The 22,149-nt window shown below is 45.3% G+C and overlaps 1 protein-coding gene across 1 annotated transcript in view; it reads left to right on the forward strand.

Annotated features, from left to right (window-relative positions):
- Window positions 1-4,158: 4,158 nt before the first annotated feature.
- Window positions 4,159-22,149, forward strand: part of ccdc57 (coiled-coil domain containing 57) — a 180,332-nt gene continuing 162,341 nt past the window's right edge. The window contains exon 1 of the mRNA XM_078225529.1: window positions 4,159-4,451. The gene's annotated coding sequence lies outside the window, so the exon portion shown is untranslated. The remainder of the gene's footprint in view (window positions 4,452-22,149) is intronic.

Below are 22,149 nucleotides of genomic sequence, written 5' to 3' on the forward strand. Positions count from 1 at the left end.
GTGGGGGAGGGGGGGTTTGGAGGTGGGGGAGGGGGGTTTGGAGGTGGGGGAGGGGGGGTTTGTAGGTGGGGGAGGGGGGGTTTGTAGGTGGGGGAGGGGGGGTTTGTAGGTGGGGGAGGGGGGGTTGGAGGTGGGGGAGGGGGGGGTTGGAGGTGGGGGAGGGGGGGTTGGAGGTGGGGGAGGGGGGGGTTGGAGGTGGGGGAGGGGGGTTGGAGGTGGGGGAGGGGGGGTTGGAGGTGGGGGAGGGGGGGGTTGGAGGTGGGGGAGGGGGGGTTGGAGGTGGGGGAGGGGGGGTTGGAGGTGGGGGAGGGGGGGGTTGGAGGTGGGGGAGGGGGGGTTTGGAGGTGGGGGAGGGGGGGTTTGGAGGTGGGGAGAGGAGGAGGTGGGGAGGGGGGTTTGGAGGTGGGGGAAGGGGGTTTGGAGGTGGGGGAGGGGGGTTTGGAGGTGGGGGAGGGGGGGTTTGGAGGTGGGAGAGGGGGGGTTTGGAGGTGGGGGAGGGGGGGTTTGGAGGTGGGGGAGGGGGGGTATGGAGGTGGGGAGGGGAGGTTTGGAGGTGTGGGAGGGGAGGTTTGGAGGTGGGGGAGGGAGGTTTGGAGGTGGGGAGGGAGGTTTGGAGGTGGGGAGGGGAGGTTTGGAGGTGGGGAGGGGAGGTTTGGAGGTGGGGAGGGGAGGTTTGGAGGTGGGGAGGGGAGGTTTGGAGGTGGGGAGTGGAGGTTTGGAGGTGGGGAGGGGAGGTTTGGTGGTGGGGCGGGGAGGTTTGGAGGTGGGGTAGGGGAGGTTTGGAGGTGGGGTAGGGGAGGTTTGGAGGTGGGGTAGGGGAGGTTTGGAGGTGGGGTAGGGGAGGTTTGGAGGTGGGGTAGGGGAGTTTGGAGGTGGGGTAGGGGAGGTTTGGAGGTGGGGTAGGGGAGGTTTGGAGGTGGGTTAGGGGAGGTTTGGAGGTGGGGGAGAGGAGGTTTGGAGGTGGGGGAGAGGAGGTTTGGAGGTGGGGAGAGGAGGTTTGGAGGTGGGGGAGAGGAGGTTTGGAGGTGGGGGAGAGGTGGTTTGGAGGTGGGGTGGGGAGGTTTGGAGGTGGGGGAGGGGAGGTTTGGAGGTGGGGGAGGGGAGGTTTGGAGGTGGGGGAGGGGAGGTTTGGAGGTGGGGGAGGGGAGTTTTGGAGGTGGGGGAGGGGAGGTTTGGAGGTGGGGAGGGGAGGTTTGGAGGTGGGGGAGGGGAGGTTTGGAGGTGGGGGAGGGGAGGTTTGGAGGTGGGGGAGGGGAGGTTTGGAGGTGGGGAGGGAGGTTTGGAGGTGGGGAGGTTTGGAGGTGGGGAGGTTTGGAGGTGGGGAGGGGAGGTTTGGAGGTGGAGAGGGGAGGTTTGGAGGTGGAGAGGGGAGGTTTGGAGGTGGGGAGGGGAGGTTTGGAGGTGGGGAGGGGAGGTTTGGAGGTGGGGGGTTTGGAGGTGGGGAGGGTTTGGAGGTGGGGGGGGGTTTGGAGGTGGGGGGGGTTTGGAGGTGGGGGGGGGTTTGGAGGTGGGGGGGGTTGGAGGTGGGGGGGTTTGGAGGTGGGGGGTTTGGAGGTGGGGGGTTTGGAGGTGGGGGGGTTTGGAGGTGGGGTTTGGGGGTGGGGGGGTTTGGAGGTGGGGGTTTGGAGGTGGGGGAGGGGGGGTTTGGTGGTGGGGGAGGGGGGGGGTTTGGTGGTGGGGGAGGGGGGGTTTGGAGGTGGGGGGAGGGGGGTTTGGAGGTGGGGGAGGGGGGGTTTGGAGGTGGGGAGTGGGGAGGGGGGTTTGGAGGTGGGGAGGGGGGGAAGGGGTTTTGGAGGTGGGGAGGGGGGAGGGGGGTTTGGAGGTGGGGGAGGGGGGTTTGGAGGTGGGGGAGGGGGGTTTGGAGGTGGGGGAGGGGGGTTTGGAGGTGGGGGAGGGGGGTTTGGAGGTGGGGGAGGGGGGTTTGGAGGTGGGGGAGGGAGGTTTGGAGGTGGGAGTTTGGAGGTGGGGGAGGGGGGGGTTTGGAGGTGGGGGAGGGGGGGTTTGGAGGTGGGGGAGGGGGGGTTTGGAGGTGGGGGGGGGGGGGGTTTGGAGGTGGAGGAGGGGGGGTTTGGAGGTGGGGGAGGGGTGATGGAGGTGGGGGAGGGGGTGTTGGAGGTGCAGGAGGGGGGGATGGAGGTGGGGGAGGGGGGGATGGAGGTGGGGAGGGGGGAGGGGAGGTGGGGGAGGGGGGATGGAAATGGGGGGAATGGGAGAAATCATAGAAAGAAATCATAGAAACCCTACAGTACAGAATGAGGCCATTCGGCCCATCGAGTTTGCACCGACCACAATCCCACCCAGGCCCTACCCCCATATCCCTACATATTTACCCACTAATCCCTCTAACCTACACATCTCAGGACACTAAGGGCAATTTTTAGCATGGCCAATCAACCTAACCCGCACATCTTTGGACTGTGGGAGGAAACTGGAGCACCCAGAGGAAACCCACACAGACACGAGGAGAATGTGCAAACTCCACACAGACAGTGACCCAAGCCGGGAATCGAACCCAGGTCCCTGGAGCTGTGAAGCAGCAGTGCTCACCACTGTGCTATCGTGCCGCCCTATTGCTTGGCCATAGGAGACAGAGGGTAGTGGTCGAAGCGTCGTTTTCCGGCTTGAGGTCTGTGACCAGTGGTGTTCCGCAGGGCTCTGTACTGGGACCTCTGCTATTTGTGAGATAAATGATTTGGAAGAAGGTGTAACTGGTGTAATCAGCAAGTTTGCGGATGACACGAAGATGGCTGGACTTGCGGATAGCGAAGAGCATTGTCGGGCAATACAGCAGGATATAGATAGGCCGGAAAATTGGGCGGAGAGGTGGCAGATGGAGTTTAATCCGGATAAATGCAAAGTGATGCATTTTGGAAGAAATAATGTAGGGAGGAGTTATACAATAAATGGCAGAGTCATCAGGAGTATAGAAACACAGAGGGACCTAGGTGTGCAAGTCCACAAATCCTTGAAGGTGGCAACACAGGTGGAGAAGGTGGTGAAGAAGGCATATGGTATGTTTGCCTTTATAGGACGGGGTATAGAGTATAAAAGCTGGAGTCTGATGATGCAGCTGTATAGAACGCTGGTTAGGCCACATTTGGAGTACTGTGTCCAGTTCTGGTCGCTGCACTATCAGAAGGACGTGGAGGCATTAGAGAGAGTGCAGAGAAGGTTTACCAGGATGTTGCCTGGTATGGAGGGTCTTAGCTATGAGGAGAGATTGGGTAAATTGGGCTTGTTCTCCCTGGAAAGACGGAGAATGAGGGGAGATCTAATAGAGGTGTACAAGATTATGAAGGGGATAGATAGGGTGAACAGTGGGAAGCTTTTTCCCAGGTTGGAGGTGACGATCACAAGGGGTCACGGGCTCAAGGTGAGAGGGGCGAAGTATAACTCAGATATGAGAGGGATGTTTTTTACACAGAGGGTGGTGGGGGCCTGGAATGCGCTGCCAAGTAGGGTGGTGAAGACGGGCACGCTGACATCTTTTAAGACTTACCTGGATAGTCACTTGAGCAGCCTGGGAATGGAGGGATACAAACGATTGGTCTAGTTGGACCAAGAAGCGGCACAAGCTTGGAGGGCCGAAGGGCCTGTTTCCTGTGCTGTACTGTTCTTTGGAGGTGGGGTGGAAGAGGGGATGGGAGGTGGAGCAGGAGGGATGGGAGGTGGAGCAGGAGGGATGGGAGGTGGAGCAGGAGGGATGGGAGGTGGAGCAGGAGGGGTGGGTTAAGTGCCTCACCTTGTCAGCTTGGATCCTGTTTGTCTCTCTTGTGGCGGCTTTGAATTGGTTTAGATTTGAATTTTTTTTGAAGCAAGCAAGGAGATGGATTCGGGTTTTCCCCGGTCCATTCTGAGCATCGGCTTTGCAACTTTAAGAATAGAGTTAAAAATAAAGCATTTTCCACTGAGAGAATTATTTTGGATGCTGATCAATGAGGACAGAGGATTGAAGGGGATTGCTCTTAGAACTTTTGCTCTTTATTTCCAATGCTTTCTGTGTTTGTTCCATTTCTTAAATAAAATAAAAACATAATTAAACCTACCCAAAAACCTGCCGGTGCCGCACACAAATCCTCCTCCCAATAGGGGTGGAGGAGAGACTGCCGCGAACCGCCCCCCCCCGACCCGGAGGCAATTGACTGCGACACCACCCTCAGTCACCTTGGCAACGACAAACCAGCGGCCTATTTGAACGGGCTTCCAATCGATTTGTCGCCCAAAGAGGCGGATTTTTAAATTTTGAACAAAAACAGTCTAACTCGCAGCTCGGAGAGAGAGACAGAGGTGAGTTGGGCGACGGAGCTCTCTGAGATTAAGCCGAGGTTTGCAGGCGGTTCAGCCGCCGTCCATTGCAGCTTCTGAACAGAGGAGGAACTGGCACAACCTGCCCATTGAAAACAATCACTGAGGAGCTCTACTCCTAATCCTCAATGTCACTGCAGCTTAAGGTGCAAACTGTTCATTAAAAAAATAGTCTGTTTAAGTATTTTATTGAGCAGTAATCTTGAAATTAGCATTCACGTCGAGAGGGTTAGAATACAAGAGCCCGGGTGTACTTCTGAGGCTGTATAAGGCCCTAGTCAGACCACATTTGGAGTAGTGTGAGCAGTTTTGAGCCCCATATCTAAGGAAGGATGTGTTGACCTTGGAAAGGGTCCAGAGGAGGTTCGCAAGAATGATCTCTGGAATGAAGAGCTTGTTGGATGAGGAACGGTTATGGACGCTGGGTCTGTACTCGTGGAGTTTAGAAGGATGAGTGGGGGAACCTTATTGAAACTTGCAGGATAATGCGAGGCCTGGATAGAGTGGATGTGGAGAGGACATTTCCACTAGTAGAAAAAAACTAAAACTAGAACCAGAGGGCACAACCTCAGGCTAAAGGGACGATCCTTTAAAATAGCGATGAGGAGGAATTTCTTCAGCCAGAGGTTGGTGAATCTGTAGAACTCTTTGCTGCAGAAGGTTGTGGAAGCCAGGTCATTGAGTGTCTTTAAGACAGAGATAGATAGGTTCTTGATTAATGAGGGGATCAGGGATTATGGGGAAAAGGCAGGAGAATGGGGACGAGAAAAATATCAGCCATGATTGAATGGTGGAGCAGACTTGATAGGCTGAGTGGTCTAATTTTGCTCCTATGTCTTATGGTCTTAAATGCCCCTGCTGCAAAGGGGGAAGATCATTTGTTCTTAAAGTGTCAGTTGTATCCCCTTGAAAGACATGTTGTTTGCACTGGCTGCTTGTGTATGCTCAGTAATATCTTAGTAAGATTTTTAACAATACCAGGTTAAAGTCCAACAGGTTTATTTGGCAGCAAATGCCATTAGCCTTCGGAGCGCTGCTCCTTCGTCAGATGGAGTGGATATCTGCAGATGTTGGACTTTAACCTGGTGTTGTTAAAACTCTTACTGTGTTTACCCCAGTCCAACGCCAGCATCTCCACATCATCAGTAATATCTTAGCAGCACGAATAGGTCAGGATAAAGTAATATTCTAGCAGCATGAATAGGCCAGAATACAGTGACTGCATCCCAACGATCACTTACTGATGTCAAAATCTGCATGCATTAATAATTTTTAAATGTGATCTGTCAGTTTAACTTAACTTTAATGAGTGTTTCTGCAGTCTGATTAAAATCATAATTGTTCCCTGAGGGTGTCTGCTGACTGGTGCTACTTGACCTAGTTTTTCCAAATGATTGGTATTTCACTCTTTCGTTTCACCTTTTTGATTTGAAAACAAAAGATGAGTGCTGTATGTGTGTGTCGCAGGTGCACAAGGCAATCGCTTTGAAATCCAGTAGACTGGAGAATACTCTTGATAAAGCAACCAGCTGAGTGGAGAAACCTATGAAGTGCATAATTTAGAGATACTTTAGTTCTGTTATCACTTGCGGTGATTGAGAACTGAGCCATATAGATCAGTAAGTTCCCAGGTTTGAACCAAGATCTCTATTGACTAAGTTAACTCAATAAGCACAGCATAATTGATCTCAGCCCCCTGAGCTAGAAGCGAAACAACTAAAATAATAAAATGTCTCAAAGACACTTCACAGGAATTTAATAAAGCAAAGTTTGACACAAGACCTTAAAATATAGGAGCAGAATGAGGCCATTCAGTCCATTGAGTCTGTTCTGCCATTTGATCATGGCTGATATGTTTCTCAACCTTATTTCCCCACCTTTTCCCCATAACCTTTGACCCTCTTACCAATCAAGAACCTATCTATCTCTGTCTTAAATACACTCAATAACTTGGCCTCTACAGCCTTCTGTGGCAATGAATTCCACAGATTAATCATCCTCTGGTTGAAGAAATTCCTCCTCACCTCAGTTCTAAAGGGTTGTCCCTTTACTCTGAGGCTGTGCACTTGGATTCTAGTCTCTCCTACTAAAGGAAACATCTTCTCCATGTCCACTCTATCCAGGGCTTTCAGTATTCTGCAAGGTTCAATGATATCCACCCTCATCCTTCTAAACTCCATCAAGTACAGACCCAGAGTCTTCAAACGTTCCTCGTGTGTCAAGCCTTTCATCCCCAGGATCATTCTCATCAACCTCCTCTGGACTCTCTCCAAGACCAGCACATCCTTCCTTATAAACAGGGCCCAAAATTGCTCTCAATATTCCAAATGTGATCTGAGCCTTATAAAGTCTCAGCAGTACATCCCTGCTTTTGTATTCTAGTCCTCTCGAAATGAATGCTAACATTGCATTTCCTTCCTCACTACTAATTCAACCTGCAAGTTAACCCCAAGAGAATCCTGAACTAGGACTCCCACGTCCCTTAGCACTTCTAATTTCTGAATTCTCTCCCCATTTAGAAAATAGTCTGCACCTCTATCCTTCCTACCAAAGTGCACAATCTCATACTTTCCCATGTTGTATAGGAGTTAGCACTGCTGCCTCACGGCGCCAGGGACCTGGGTTCGATTCCCGGCTTGGGTCACTGTCTGTGAAGTTTGTACGTTCTCCAATCCTTGACTCTAGTGATTCCTGAAAGATCACCACTAATGCCTCCACAATCTCTTCAGCTATCTCCTTCAGAAGTCTGTGGTGTAGTCAAAGAATCCCTACAGTGCAGAAGGAGGCCATTCGACCCATTGAGTCTGCACCACTCTTGCCCATTCCCACCCTATAACCCCATGTTTTACCCCACTCATCCCCCTAATCTATATATCTTTGGACACTAAGGAGTAACTTAGCATGGCCAATTCACCTAACCTGCACATCTGGTCTAGGTGATTTATCCACCTTCAGACCTTTCAGCTTCCCTAGCACATTCTCCTTAGTAATGGTCACCACACTGACCTCTGCCCCCTGACTCTCTTGAATTTTTGTTATATTAGCAGTGTCTTCCACCATGAAGACTGATGCAAAGTACCTACTTAGTTCCTCGCCATTTCTTTGTTCCCCATTACTACTTCTCCAGTGTCATTTTTCAGTTGTCTAATGTCCACTCTTGCCTCTCTACCCTCTATATATCTTTAAAAAAACTTTTGCAATCTTTTATATTGCCGGCTAGCTTTCTTACCCCCTTATTGCTTTTTTAATTGTTTTCTGTTGGTTTCTAAAGGCTTCCCTATGCCATGGCTTCCCACTAATCTTTGCTGTATTTTATGCTTTTTCTTTTGCTTTTATGCTGTCCCTGACTTCACTTGTCAGTCATGGTTGCCTCGTCCTCCCTTTAGTATGCTACATCTTCCTTGGGGTGAAATGCTGCTGTGTCTCCTGAAATACTCCTGCCATTGCTGCTACACCATCTTTCCTGTTAGGCTCCTCTTCCAATCAACTCCAATCAGCTCTTCCCTCATGCCTCTGTAGTTGCCTTTACTCTACTGTAATACCAGCTTCTCCCTCTCAAACTGCAAGGTGAATTCTATCATATTATGGTTTCTGCCTCCTAAGGGTCCCTTCAGCATACACACCTTTGGTACCCCCCATGCCGACACTATAGTTAAGAAAGCCCACCAACACCTCTACTTTCTCAGAAGACTAAGGAAATTTGGCATGTCAGCTACGACTCTCACCAACGTTTACAGATACACCATAGAAAGCATTCTTTCTGGTTGTATCACAGCTTGGTATGGCTCCTGCTCTGCCCAAGACCGCAAGAAACTACAAAGGGTCGTGAATGTAGCCCAATCCATCATGCAAACCAGCCTCCCATCCATTGACTCTGTCTACACTTCCCACTGCCTTGGCAAAGCAGCCAGCATAATAAGGACCACGCACCCGGACATTCTCTCTTCCACCTTCTTCCATCGGGAAAAAGATACAAAAGTCTGAGTTCACATACCAGCCGACTCGAGAACAGCTTCTCCCTCGCTGCCATCAGACTTTTGAACGGACCTACCTTGCATTAAGTTGATCTTTCTCTATACCCTAGCTATGACTGTAACACTACATTCTGCACTCTCTCGTTTCCTTCTCTGTGAACGGCATGCTTTGTCTGTATGCTGTGCAAGAAACAATACTTTTCACTGTATACTAATACATGTGACAATAATAAAAATCAGATCAGGTCTGTATCATTACACATCAGCAAATCTGGAATTGCCTGTTCCCTTCTGGGCTCTACCACAAGCTGTTCCAAAAAGCCATGTAAGAAGTCTCACAACACCAGGTTAAAGTCCAACAGGTTTATTTGGTAGCACAAGTTTTCGGAGTGTCGTTCCTCCTTCAGGTGAATGAGGAGTTGTGTTCACAAACAGGGCATATACAGACACAAACTCAATTTACAAGATAATGGTTGGAATGCAAGTCTTTACAGATAATCAAGTCTTAAAGGTACAGACAGTGTGAGTGGAGAGAGGGTTAAGCACAGGTTAAAGAGGTGTGTATTGTCTCCAGCCAGGACAGTTAGAGATTTTGCAAGCCCAGGCAAGTCGTGGGGGTTGCAGATAGTGTGACATGAACCCAAGATCCCGTGAGGCTGTCCTCGTGTGTGCGGACCTTGGCTATCAGTTTCTGTTCAGCGATTCTGCGTTGCCGTGTGTCGTGAAGGTCGCCTTGGAGAACGCTTACCCAAAGATCAGAGGGTGAATGCCCGTGACTGCTGATGTGTTCCCCGACTAGAAGGGAACACTCCTGCCTGGTGATTGTCGAGCGGTGTTCATTCATCCGTTGTCATAGCGTCTGCATGGTCTCCCCAATGTCTCCTGACATCCTTTCCTGCAGCGTATCAGGTAGACAACATTGGCCGAGTCGCAAGAATATGTACCGTGTACCTGGTGGATGGTGTTCTCACGTGAGATGATGGCATCCGTGTCGATAATCCAGCATGTCTTGCAGTGATTGCTGTGTCCGCAGCAAACTACCCAGCCTTCAGGAGAACAGTGACCACGACACCACACAACCCTGCCACAGCAACCTCTGATATGCTGCAGGAAAGGATGTCCCGAAGCATGGTACATTGGGGAGACCATGCAGACACTTCGACAACGGCTGAATGAACATCGCTCGACAATCACCAGGCAGGAGTGTTCTCTTCCTGTCGGGGAACACTTCAGCAGTCATGGGCATTCATCCTCTGATCTTCGAGCAAGCATTCTACAAGGCGGCCTTCACGACACATGACAATGCAGAATCGCTGGGCAGAAACTGATAGCCAAGTTCTGCACACATGAGGACGGCCTCAACCGGGATCTTGGGTTCATGTCACACTATCTGTAACCCCCACGATTTGCCTGGGCTTGCAAAATCTCTCTAGCTGTCCTGGCTGGAGACAATACACACCTCTTTAACCTGTGCTTAACCCTCTCTCCACTCACATTGCCTGTACCTTTAAGACGTGATTACCTGTAAAGACTCGCATTCCAAACATTATCTTGTAAATTGAGTTTGTGTCTATATATGCCCTGTTTGTAAACACAACTCCTCATTCACCTGAAGAAGGAGTGACACTCCGAAAGCTAGTGCTGCCAAATAAACCTGTTGGACTTTAACCTGGTGTTGTGAGACTTCTTACTATGTTTACCCCAGTCCAACGCCGGCATCTCCACACCAAAAAGCCATCTCATAGATATTCCACAAATTCTTTTTCTTGGAATCCACTATTGACCTGATTTTCCAGTCCACCTGCATATTGGAAGTCCCCCATGATCACCATTGCCTTTCTTACACGCCTTTTCTAGCTCCTGGTGTATTTTGTGCCCCACATCCTAACTGCTGCTTAGAGTTGTACATAACTTTGCATCAAGTACTTTTTACCTTGTGGTTCCACAACTCTACCTACACAGATTCTACATCTTCTGACTCTATATATAGCTGCTTAAGACAATATTAAGTCAGATGACCAAAAGATAGTCAAAGATGTAGTTTGAAGGAAAATCCTAAAGGAGGAGAGGGAGGGAGAGAGCCTGTAAGATTTGGGAAGGGAATTCCAGAGCTTTGGACGGTATCACCACAAATAGTGGCTAATTAATATTGGGAATGCTCAAGAGACATGAATTAGAGGAGTGCACAGATCTCTGGTGTTGGGAGACATTACAGAGATTAAGAGGGCTAAGACCATGGATAGATTTGAAAATAAGGATGAAAAAATTAAAATTGGCGTGTTGCTTAATTGGGAGCCATTGTAGGTCAGCAGGCACAGGAGTTGGTTGAATGGGACTTCGTGTGAGTAAGGACATGGGTGACCTCAAGTTTATGGAGAGCAGAATGTTGGAGGCTGGCTAAGTGTGTATTGGAATAGTCAAGTTTAGAAGTACCAAAGGAATGGATGAAGGTCTCAGAATGAGGATGAGCTGAAGCAGGAGCAGAGTTAGGCTATGTTTATGGGTTATGAAAGTGAAAGCGGGTGGTCTTAGTGATGTGGCTATGTCATCAGACGCTTATCTTGGGGTCTGATATGAAACCAAGGATGCAAACAGTCTAGTGGAGCCTCAGACAGTTCTCTGCAAGAGGGGTGAAGTTGGTAGCTAGGGATCAGAGATTATTGTAGAAACCAAAAAAAACAGTGAATTTGATCTTCCTGCTATTTCGTTGCAGAAAATGTATGCTCATCAAGAGCATTGACTTGGAATGAGTAGGGGCCATATTATGTTGAGTTGTTTTGCCTACCATGTGAAAACATTGGCTGGCAGTGCATAAATTTAAGATGAATGGCCATTTGGAAAAGATAACATACTGTATGGGCTGCCTGAATAACTGTATTCCTAGCAATGAATCAAGAATATTGTTGAGGGGTGGGGAGGATATATACAGGGAAAGAAATTAATGATAGAAGAAAAAAAAGAAAGCAGAAGGAATTTTCTATGTGAATAAAAGCTAGCTAGGACCAATTAAAATCTACACTACTTTAAATCACTTGGGCACTAAACAAATAACATGTTCTGAAAGGTTAGAAAATTAAAGATGTTGAATGAATTAGAATGCTCGATTTTATAAGTTTGAATTCATGTTTTGAGTTAGTTTTCTTACCAGTGTCAAGATTGAACTTTCACTTGCAGTCTATTTGAATTGATACAACCTTCAACAGAACAATCAGAATAGCAGGAACAACAATAGATGGAAGGAGGTATAGCAGCATTCTGGTTCCATGACTGTTACGTAAAATTCTGTATGTAACCTTTGTTACATGACCCTTTGCTGAAATGGTCGAACTTTAATTGTCTTACAAGCTCCATGTAACAAAGGTTACATGCAGAATTTTGCAATAACAATTTGAACCTGACTATACAATTGAGAAGATCCCAGCTTCCTAGTTTCTGTGGAGTTAACTGAACTCAGCAACATGGCAGAAGGGGTGACCGAATGAGTTTCAGAGGGGGCAAAATTATTTCAAATTCCACATTCAATGAATCTAATGGAAATATATGACGAGGCATCAACTTGCAAAACATATTTCTTTGTATCGTGATGTCACCATTATGTTTAATGCCCTTCTATGAATGCTGTTCTACGCTATGGTTTACTTTTCAGAATTGGTTGCAGTGAATTGTGGGCAGCATTCCCATTCATTTAAAAATGAGAGAAATTTTAGGGCGAAGCAAATTTTCAAGGGTGTAATTTTCCAAAACTTTCTAGATTTTGGACAGTCCCAGTGGGTTGGAAAACCCAAACACAATAGGTGGAATTTTCCCATCCTGCCCACCAAGGGAATCGTATCAGGCCGTGGAGGTGGGACAGACCATGCAAAGGTCCATTGACCTCCGGTGCGGTTTTATGGTTCTGGGGCAAGCACGGCCAGAAAATCCCACCTAATGCCTCTATTCAAGAAAGGAGGGAGACAGGAAATTATAAGTTAGTTAGCCTAACCTCTGAGATAGGGAAATGTTGGAATCCACTATTAAGGAAACAGTAGCAGGACATTTAGAAAATCAATACAATCTAGCAGAGTCAGTACAGTTTTATGAAAGGGAAATCATATTTGACAAATGTATTATTCTTTGAGGATTCAATGAGCAGCATTGATTTAAGGGGACCAGTATTTGATGCCAAACGCCTTCTTCACCACTCTGTCCACCTGTGACTCCACTTTCAAGAAGCTATGAACATGTACCCAGATGGACATTTAGGGATTGGAACCCAGATTAAGAATTAGACTTAATTACCAATACCAATACCAGATTTGCACAAAGCCCTTAGTAATTGCACTGCTGCAACCTCAAAACTTTTCAAGGAGCTGTGATTCTGTGGGGCATGTGGATGGGGGGGGGTTCTGTGTTGCTGGGGGGGGGCATGTGGGTGGGAAATGAGGATTCTATGATGCTGGGGGGATATAGTAGAGAGTATGGGCAGTGTGTTTTGCTGGGCTAGGGGCAGGAGGTGGCCATCATTCGCCTGAGGGGAGATTGGGGGGGGAGAGGGGGGGCACATTAGAAAGAGGGAGTGGAGACCCTGGCATCTCCACACACACAAGTGTCATTTGAACAGATGTTGGACATTGTGTGCTGCCTCCGCCTCCGAAAGGAGACAGTGCAACACCTGTGCCACCTGTTGCAGAAGCTGGCACCTCGGGGCGGGGAGGCACCCACTCTCAGTGCCTGCTCTGAATTTTTATGCTACTGGCTCCTAGCAGAGATGTATGTGGCATTTCGGAGTCAGCTGTGCACACCTCTTTCAAGCAGGTCACAGAAACCCTGTATGCTCGGGCTGGGCAGTACTTCAAATTTAACCTGGACCAGGCCCAGCAGGAAGCCCGGGCTGCAGAGTTCACGGCCATTGCGGAAATGCCTAATGTGCAGGGGGCCTTCGACTGCACCCACGTCACCCTCAAGGCCCCCCTGCAGAATCCACGAAGATTCGTCAACAGAAAGGGGTTCCAATCCCTAAATGTCCATCTGGGTACATGTTCATAGCTCCTTGAAAGTGGAGTCACAGGTGGACAGAGTGGTGAAGAAGGCATTTGGCATGCTTGGTTTCATCGGTCAGAACATTGAATACAGGAGTTGGAATGTCTTGTCGAAGTTGTACAAGACATTGGTAAGGCCACACTTGGAATACTGTATGCAATTCTGGTCACCCTATTATAGAAAGGATATTATTAAACTAGAAAGAGTGCAGAAAAGATTTACTAGGATGCTACCGGGACTTGATGAATTGAGTTATAAGGAGAGGCTGGATAGACTGGGACTTTTTTCTCTGGAGCGTAGGAGGCTGAGGGGTGATCTTATAGAGGCTATAAAATAATGAGGGGCACAGATCAGCTAGATAGCCAATATCTTTTCTCAAAGGTAGGGGAGTCTAAAACTAGAGGGAATAGATTTAGGGTGAGAGGGGAGAGATAAAAAGTGTCCAGAGGGGCACTTTTTTCACAGAGGTTGGTGAGAGTCTGGAACAAGTTGCCAGAGGTAGTAGTAGGGGCGGGTACAGTTTTGTCTTTTAAAAAGCATTTAGATAGTTACATGGGTACGATGGGTATAGAGGGATATGGGCCAAATGCGGGCAATTGGGATTAGTTTAGGGTTTTTTTTTAAAAAAAGGGCGGCATGGACAAGTTGGGCCGAAGTGCCTGTTTCCATGCTGTAAACCTCTATGACTATGTATATTTGGTCTAGTGTATTTGGAATTGCAAAAGGCATTCTATTTTGTTATTCATTTACAGGATGTGCTGCTGGTCCAGCATTTATTGCCCATCCTTAGTTGTTCTTGAGAAGGTGGTGATGAGCTGTCTCCTTGAATCCCAACTCCTTGGTTTTTGGGACTTTCTTTTGGTAAGCTGCAGCTCCCTTGTCCTCTCCAGTGCCTCCTGGCTCCAGCTTGCAACTAACTCAAAACTCATACTTGCATTGGAGGTATTTTAGATGAAGTTCACTAGGTTTCTCTGATATGAAAGGATTTTCTTCTGAGGAAAGATTGAGCGATTGGGCCTATATTAACGAGTTTACAAGAATGAGAGGTAGTATTGCAACGTACAAGATTCTGAGGGTGCTTGACAAGGTAAGTGGTGAGAAAATGTTTCCCCTTGTGGGGGATTCTAGAACTAGGGATCATAATTTCACAATAGGGGGTCTCCTATTTAAGACTGAGATGAGAAGAAATTTCTTCTTTGAGGATCGTGAATCTTTGGAATTTACTACCCTAAAGAGTTGTGAGGACTGAGTTACTGAATATATTCAAGGCTGAGGTAGACAAATTTTGAAACTATAGGCTCAAGAGTTCTGGGGAACAAGCTGGAAAATGGAGTTGATGTCAAGATCAGATCACCTGTGATCAGGGCAGGCTTGAGGGGCCAGCTGGCCTACTCCTGCTCTTATTTCTTTTGCTCTTAATCCTTTTGATAATTGAAGAAAATATTAGCGTCAGGCAAATCTTTGATTCACATTTTGATTTTGAAAATGTATTTTCTTTTCACCAACATGGAGACATCCAGATAGGGTTTCCCAGTCTGCTAGATTGTCTTGGTGCATATATTCCCAACAGCCCCTTGTGCATCCAGAGTGACTCCATTTGAAACATTATTGTTGGAGAACTCCCCTATCTTGTGTAATTTCAGGAAAATGTGCTACAGGCCGAAAAATGTGTTTCAAATCGGTAGAATTGTTTTCTAAGGTTGGGCCGTTCTAAAGCAGCCCTGAAACTGGTTCGGAGACCTGTATTACAGTTTCAGCTTTAGTAAAATATATTGTTTATGTTCATTGTGTTTGGTCCTAAAAATGGAAGTGATGCATCTTCTGAAAGCCCATTCATGGCATTAGTGCAAGGTCCAATACCTGTACAATTATATACATTTATAGCACCATAGCTGATGGTTTTATGATGTTTAATCCATTCACAAGTACTCAGATACTGAAGTAGTCCATGTCTAAATGCAGCAAGACATGGACAGCATGGGTTGATAAAAGGCAAGTAACATTTTCACCTCGCAAGTGCCACATCTCCAACACGAGAGAATGTAACCATCTTTCCTTGACATTCAATGGCATTGCCACTGCTGAATTCTCAACTATCCACATCCTAGGGGTTACTATTGACCAGAAAATTAACTGTAGCAGTCATATAAATATGGTAGCTACAAGGCATATGGAATCCTTTCATTTATGAGTCAAAAAAGAGAATATAAGAGTAGGAATGTTATGCTGGAGCTATATAAAACATAAGTTCCGTAGAAGGAGCAATGGACTCGAAGCATTAACTGTGTTTCTCTCTCCACAGATGCTGTCAGACCTGCTGAGTTAATCCAGCATTGTCTGTTTTTATATAAAACATTAGTTAGGCATAGTGGTCACCTCATCACAGAAAGGATATAATTGCATTTGGCAGGATACAGAGGAGATTTGTCAGGATGCTGCCAGTACTGGAAAATTGTGGCTATGAGGAAAGATTGGGTTGGTTGGGGTTGTTCTCCTTGGAATGGAGGAGACTGAGGGGAAATTTGATTGAGATGTACAATATTGTGAGGGGGCAGGATAGAGTGGATAGGAAGGGCCTATCTACTTTAGTAGAAAAGTCAGTGACAAGGGGGCATAGATTTAAAGTAATTGGTAGATAGTTTATAGGGGAGATGAGGCAAACATTTTCCACCCAGTAAGTTGTGGGTGACTGCAACTAACTGCCTGACAAGGTAGGAGAGGCAGAAACCCTCAACTCATTTAAATGGTATCTGGACACATTACCTGCAATGCTATGGATCTAATACTGGAAAGTGGGAATAGGCTGAGTGACCTGTTTTTTGGCTAGCACAGACATGATAGACTAAGTGGTCTCTCTCTGTGCTGTAAATGTTTTATGATTCTAAGAGCTGGGAATTCTGCCTCCTGTTTTTCCAAAGTTCTTTCACCATTCATAAGGCACAAGTCAGAGTGTAATGGGATACTTTCCACTTGCCTGGATGCGTGCAGCTCCAACAGCACTTGCGAAACTCAACACCATCCAGGACAAAGAAGCCAGCTTGATTGGCAACCCATCTACCACCTTAAAGTATTCACCCCCACCACTACCGGTGCACAGTGGCAGCAGTGTTACAATTTATAAGATGCACTGCAGCAACCCTCCAAACCAGCAGCATCTACCATCTGGGACAGTTGTAGCAGATGCATTGGAACACCACTAGCTGCACATTTCCCTTGAAGCCACATACCAACTTGATTTGGAATTGTATGGCCATTCCTTCATAATAGCTGGATTACAACCCTGGAATTTCCTTCCTTCCTCACCTGTTGGACTGCAGTGCTTCTAGAAGGCAGTTCACCACCAGCTTCTCAAAGGCAATTGGGAATGTGCAGCAAATGTGCCACCCACACCCCATGAAAGAATAAAAAGCTTTCTTTTTGAAATCTTTTTGTAGATCTTGAACTTTTCAGTTTATTTGGAATTTACTGCCCGAAAGGGTGATTGGAACAGATTCAACATAACTTTTTTAAAATCTGAATTCAGCCATCCAGTCAATTAACTCTAATGGAATAAAATAGTGATTTATTGCAAACCAAATTGGTTGTATGAGTATGTGGACAATAGAAGCATCTTCACCGCTACTACTTTGTGAACGAGATACTGGCCTGAATTTTGCAAAGGAATGATGCTGTTCACCTTGCTGCCAGTTGCCCACAAAGATTTTTGTAGGCTTGTCAGCAAAGAGTTCACTAATTCTGATTCAGCGTGGCACCCTCCTTCAGGGACCTCTGGCATCTATAAAAAGAACAAGAAAGAGAGGTTCTTCAAACATCAGATTGAAGAATTCTTACTGGGACAGTTCAAACTAGGAAGTATAAATTAGATCTAAATGATTGGGAAATACAGATGGGATTATGGGAAAGCAATGAAAGAGACAGACATAAAACGAATTTAAAAAATTAATTTGCTTATTTAAAAATATCTTGGTTTTCTTCTGTGAGAATGAGATTCCACACTTGTAAAATTAATTAACAGGACCAGGGTGGTTGTTCAGGAGTGCCATCAAAAATGCACCCCTGAATAGAATTGCATTAATCTTTCAGCCATTTTTAGTGATGAACCTATGGGCAAGTACCCCAAGCTTATGCCACTATGGTGATTTCTACTGAGGTGAGGTCTGTAGTAGAGTACCCTGGGTGGAGCAGGATATCTCTGATAGTGACATCTGAATTTTGACATATTTCTACATATAACTGCATGTGTGGATGCCAGAAGCCTCTGTGAATATTGCCCTGTAGTAACAGCAAATTTCTATGTGTTTGGTCTGCCTTCCTGTCTGTTGTGTTAATATTTTGATAAAGCATCATGTACATTGGTTACACCCCTACTTGAGGCCATTCACCACACCTATCCCAGTGGGTGATAAAAACAGTTTGGACATTGATTGTACTCTCAAAGACTGATTCTTTTTTTAAAATGAGTTGATCTGAGTGTTAACATTGTAGTTGAATATTTTTGGTTCATGATGTGAATATCTCCACGTAATCCTAGAGTAAGGAAACCACTCAGCAGGAGAGGTATTTGAAGTTTAGAGGTTTTGGAATAATTCAATAATAGCATGAAGACCTCCTTAACTACGTTTATCTTTGTTGGATGGCAGTGGGGATGGAGAGAGAGATAGCATTCCTAATGGTTAAATGAAGTTTGAGAAACTTGCCCATTAATCAGTAAATAATTAGATGGTATGCTTTAGCAACCCTTTAACCTTTTTATAGAGTACATTTTAATTAATACTGTCAAGTGAAGTTGATGGTACCACCACTGTAGGTGGCTTTGTGATGTTCAGGTCAAATGCTGGATACTGAAACACCTCTTGATATGAAAGCTACTCATATATGTCAAAGCTATCTTCATTATTGTAATATTACCTCTTGGCAATAAGTATTGTCAAGTATTAATGTTTGAAGTTTATTCAGGATCTGATGTACCTTCTGTTTAATTCTCCATAATTTCAGTGAGGTAGATAGATCCAAAGGCACGTAACTGAGTTATGGGCCCTGCTGGACCTCCAAGTGAAGGATTGAAACCAATCAGAATTATTATTTTCACCTTGACAGAATTTTTACAACTATTTATTAAATTGATTGTAATTTCCTGGATATTATATAGGTCTGGGTGAAACCTCTCAGTAAATGTTCCCTCACCACAAGAGAACTGGAGTGGGTATTGAGAGTCTTTGATACAGAGGTCTAAATGCAACGTTAAGCACACACATTTAACATAAGAAACCATGCAGTTGTGGTTCTGATCCAAAAGAGATACATCACAAGCCAGATAAGTCCTGAAAATAAAATATAGTTCTTATTTCTAAGAGAAAATCCTAGATTTAGACTTGTTACAGATACAGCATTTTAAAAGCAAATAAGGACACCCATTAAATAAGTAATGTTACCTTAATCACCAAGTATGTGAGATTTGCTGCATTCAGAACAGCTCCAAAGCCAATCTATGAGAATCTAATCCGAAAATTTGGGTTGGGTTGAGATACTTATAATTAATTAATTTTGGGCTTGTATAATTAATGGTTAGGTAAAGGATATTAATTTGATCAATGATATAGACCACCCTTAATTATCCTGTGTTTGGTGAAACAACCTCCTGTTATAATGAGGGTGCCCATTCAATTTCTAGGGAATGTTATTTTGAATTTATTTCTGAAAACTGGAAACAGTTGCATTGGTCAAGGTACACTGCCCAGTAAGATTGCAGTTTTAATTATCAGGAGTGTCATTTTATGTGCTAGTGTAATGGAAAGAACCATGAAGTACTGTTCTTTAAGCATATGTATTTCTTATTGGTGAATTCACATTGTTGTGAAGGGAATAGACCTTGTTGTTTTTGTCAGCTAGTTTTGATTCCTGTTAAAATATACTGTGAGTTTACCCCAAATAACCTAATATTCCTGTACTAATTCCATATTATTTGACCCCTATTCCTTCACAGTACAAACGCCTGAAAGATAATTTGATTTGATTTTTGTTTTAAATTTGTGCTGCAATCCCTCTTTCGGACAATATTATATCATTTCCTTAAAAATAAGTTCTAAACTTTTTGCTGTAATCCCTTTTCCTTTATCCATCCACTTTGGAATTATTTTCCAAAACATGGTTATTGGTGAACTAAAAGTGACTCAAAACTATGTCGCTGAGCCTGATTAGTGATAGCTGTCATGGTTCTACAGTGTCCAGAATAATGGCATGACTGGACAACAACTAATCGATTTAATTGCTCTGTTGCCTAACCCTTGCCCTTCACCTTTCAGCTCTTAAAAATATTTCATGCTGGAAATTTTTTTAAAATCCTTCATGGGATGTGGGTATCCCTTATTGTCCACCCCTAATTGTCTTGAAAAGGTGAGGGGCTGCCTTCTTGAACCACTGTCATCCATGAATTGTGAGCTCTTGTCTGCGAGGAACAATGGAGCATCTGGGACTGTGGCAAGCAAAGGGGCCAGCACTTTATCTCCTTAACCAATGAGCTTTATAACATGTAAATGAAGCATGGGATTGACGGCGAAGGAAATGGAGTTAATTAGAGTCAAATTGGATGTAGAAAAAAAAGGAAAAGAAAAACTGAACAAAGAGAAAGATAAAGAATTTTAAAATGATCACTAATTACAATTTATGACCTGCAGGATTGAGACTTAAGAGTTTCATAGCCTCTCTGGCCTCAACAGAGAACCTGAGTGGCATTGCAGTACTATTATGTATTATATATAATTATGCAGTAATACTGAGGTGCACATTAAACTCTGCTATTTTAATAGCGATGTTAGGCCCATCCACACTGATAAAAAGTTTGTTAATTGTTTAGATCTTGTCATTCAACATTGTATATTGATTTATTGGCATTATCAGCTGCAGTATTTAAATGAGGAATTTGTCTGTTTATATTAAACTAATCAATCATGCTTTTAGAAAAAGGAGAAAAAAATCATGTATGTTAAGACTGTAGTATCAAACAACTGATACTATTTCAGAACCTGGAAGAGTTTTATACATTCATTGCACACAAATCTTATTAGGTAGTGTTTCCGATGTTCGTTTAAGGAATGCTAGTTGTTATGATGGCCACAAAGGCCGCGGCGGATCAATAGAATTCCCCATGGGCTTTGTGGAATATGAGCTTCCTTATTGAGTGGATACCGCCCTGTTCTTTGTACACAATAAAGGGTCTTTGGTGATGGGAAACTGGCAGTTGGCTGAATTACTACATGGGCAACAAGAGTTTTTTTTCTCCATCTCTCCCTCTGGCAACCCCTGTATGTCAAGAATCTTCTCCGGTTTTAAAAAAAAGAAGCCATTATGCCTCTTTTCAGGAAACTTGAATCCTGTGATCCCAGTGGGGAAGACTGATCCCAATATTCAAAGCGCATGCATTACTACTTCTGTGCTAACAACATCGAAGGAGACAAAAAGCAAAAGGTGATATTGTTGCTGGCATGCAGGGCCCCAACTTTCAGTGTGTTTAAAAAGTCTGACCTATCCGGATGCCCATGATTCAAAAACATTTTAGTGATGCTAGTAGACTGGTGAAAAACCATTAGGACTCAAAGCTGTAATACTCCAGAGATCTCACTTCAACATGGCTGCAGGAACTTTGAGGGTATCTGTCACTGAGTTTTTGGCTAGGTTGCAGAAAAATGGCAGAACATTGCGAATTTGGACCGCCTCTTAATGAAATGTTGCGAGACAGATTGGTCTGTGGCATAAATGACCTAACTAGCCAAAAGAAGCTGTTGGCAGAACACGATTCGGACTTTAAAAAAAACATTGAAATGGCCATGTCATTAGATAACTCAGAAAAAGGGGCTCAGGAACTACAGGGGGCATGGAGCAGCAATGCCCTCCAACTAGGGAGAGCGAGCTTGCGTAATCGGTCTTCAATGGAGAGTGTTAGGCAGATGTTAAAGGGCCCCTTTTGAAATTGGAACCCTAATATCACCACCAGACAGTCAAGGAAAGTTGGTTACAACCCCAAGAGTATTAAAGAACTCACTCCAGAAAGGTGCAGTTGCCAGTTGATGGATTATTGCAAACACTGTCAAAGAACAGCCAAGGCAAAGTATCAGGAACAGGCAAAAATGCTTGCTGCCTAGTGAAAAAGTTGAGGCTGGGGCCATACAGGTATCCCCTCTTCCAAAGACAGGAGCATTACAACTGAATTGTACCATCACAACAAAAGGTGCCCCAACAAAGGTAGAATTACTGGTGAATGGCCATCTTTAAGGTTTTAAGCTGGACTTTGACCTTGTAAGATACTGACCCTGTTTTTTCCATAATGATCCCAGGGACCCAACTGGGGCCATCCCCAGTTCTCGCACTCTTTGCAAAAGTTCTTTCTGTCCTTGGAAAATGGTAATTTCTTTTTTAATTTTCTTGTTGGGACTCCACTCTCCACACCAAGTTTAGGAACAGTAGGTTTAATCTGGTATGAAGCCATCATCCCATTAACAGATCTGCTGAGGAAACATCTATTGCTGTGTACGGGGTGGTCATACAATCGAACAAAAATTGTGCCAGTTTGGTCTCCATGGATGCACCAGTTGTTTCTTCACACCATTTTTGAAGGTTTGAACCACCCGATCATGTGCCTTATTTCAGATAAGGTTGGAACTTTTCGGGTCCAAGCATTAATCTGCCTTGCAGACACGCCAAATTTTAGAGAGTCATCAAAATCTCTTCCAACGCTGATAAAGAAGCCAGGCTTGTGGGCAATGGTAGGCAACTCGGTGCCAAAGCATTGGCTATGTGGGTTCCAGGACAGTGTTCTAGAAGATATTCAGAGGCCACCAATAACAAGGCCCAGCAC

This window comes from Mustelus asterias, chromosome 12 (genome assembly GCF_964213995.1).
Source record: "Mustelus asterias chromosome 12, sMusAst1.hap1.1, whole genome shotgun sequence".
NCBI classification, from domain to species: Eukaryota; Metazoa; Chordata; class Chondrichthyes; order Carcharhiniformes; family Triakidae; genus Mustelus; species Mustelus asterias.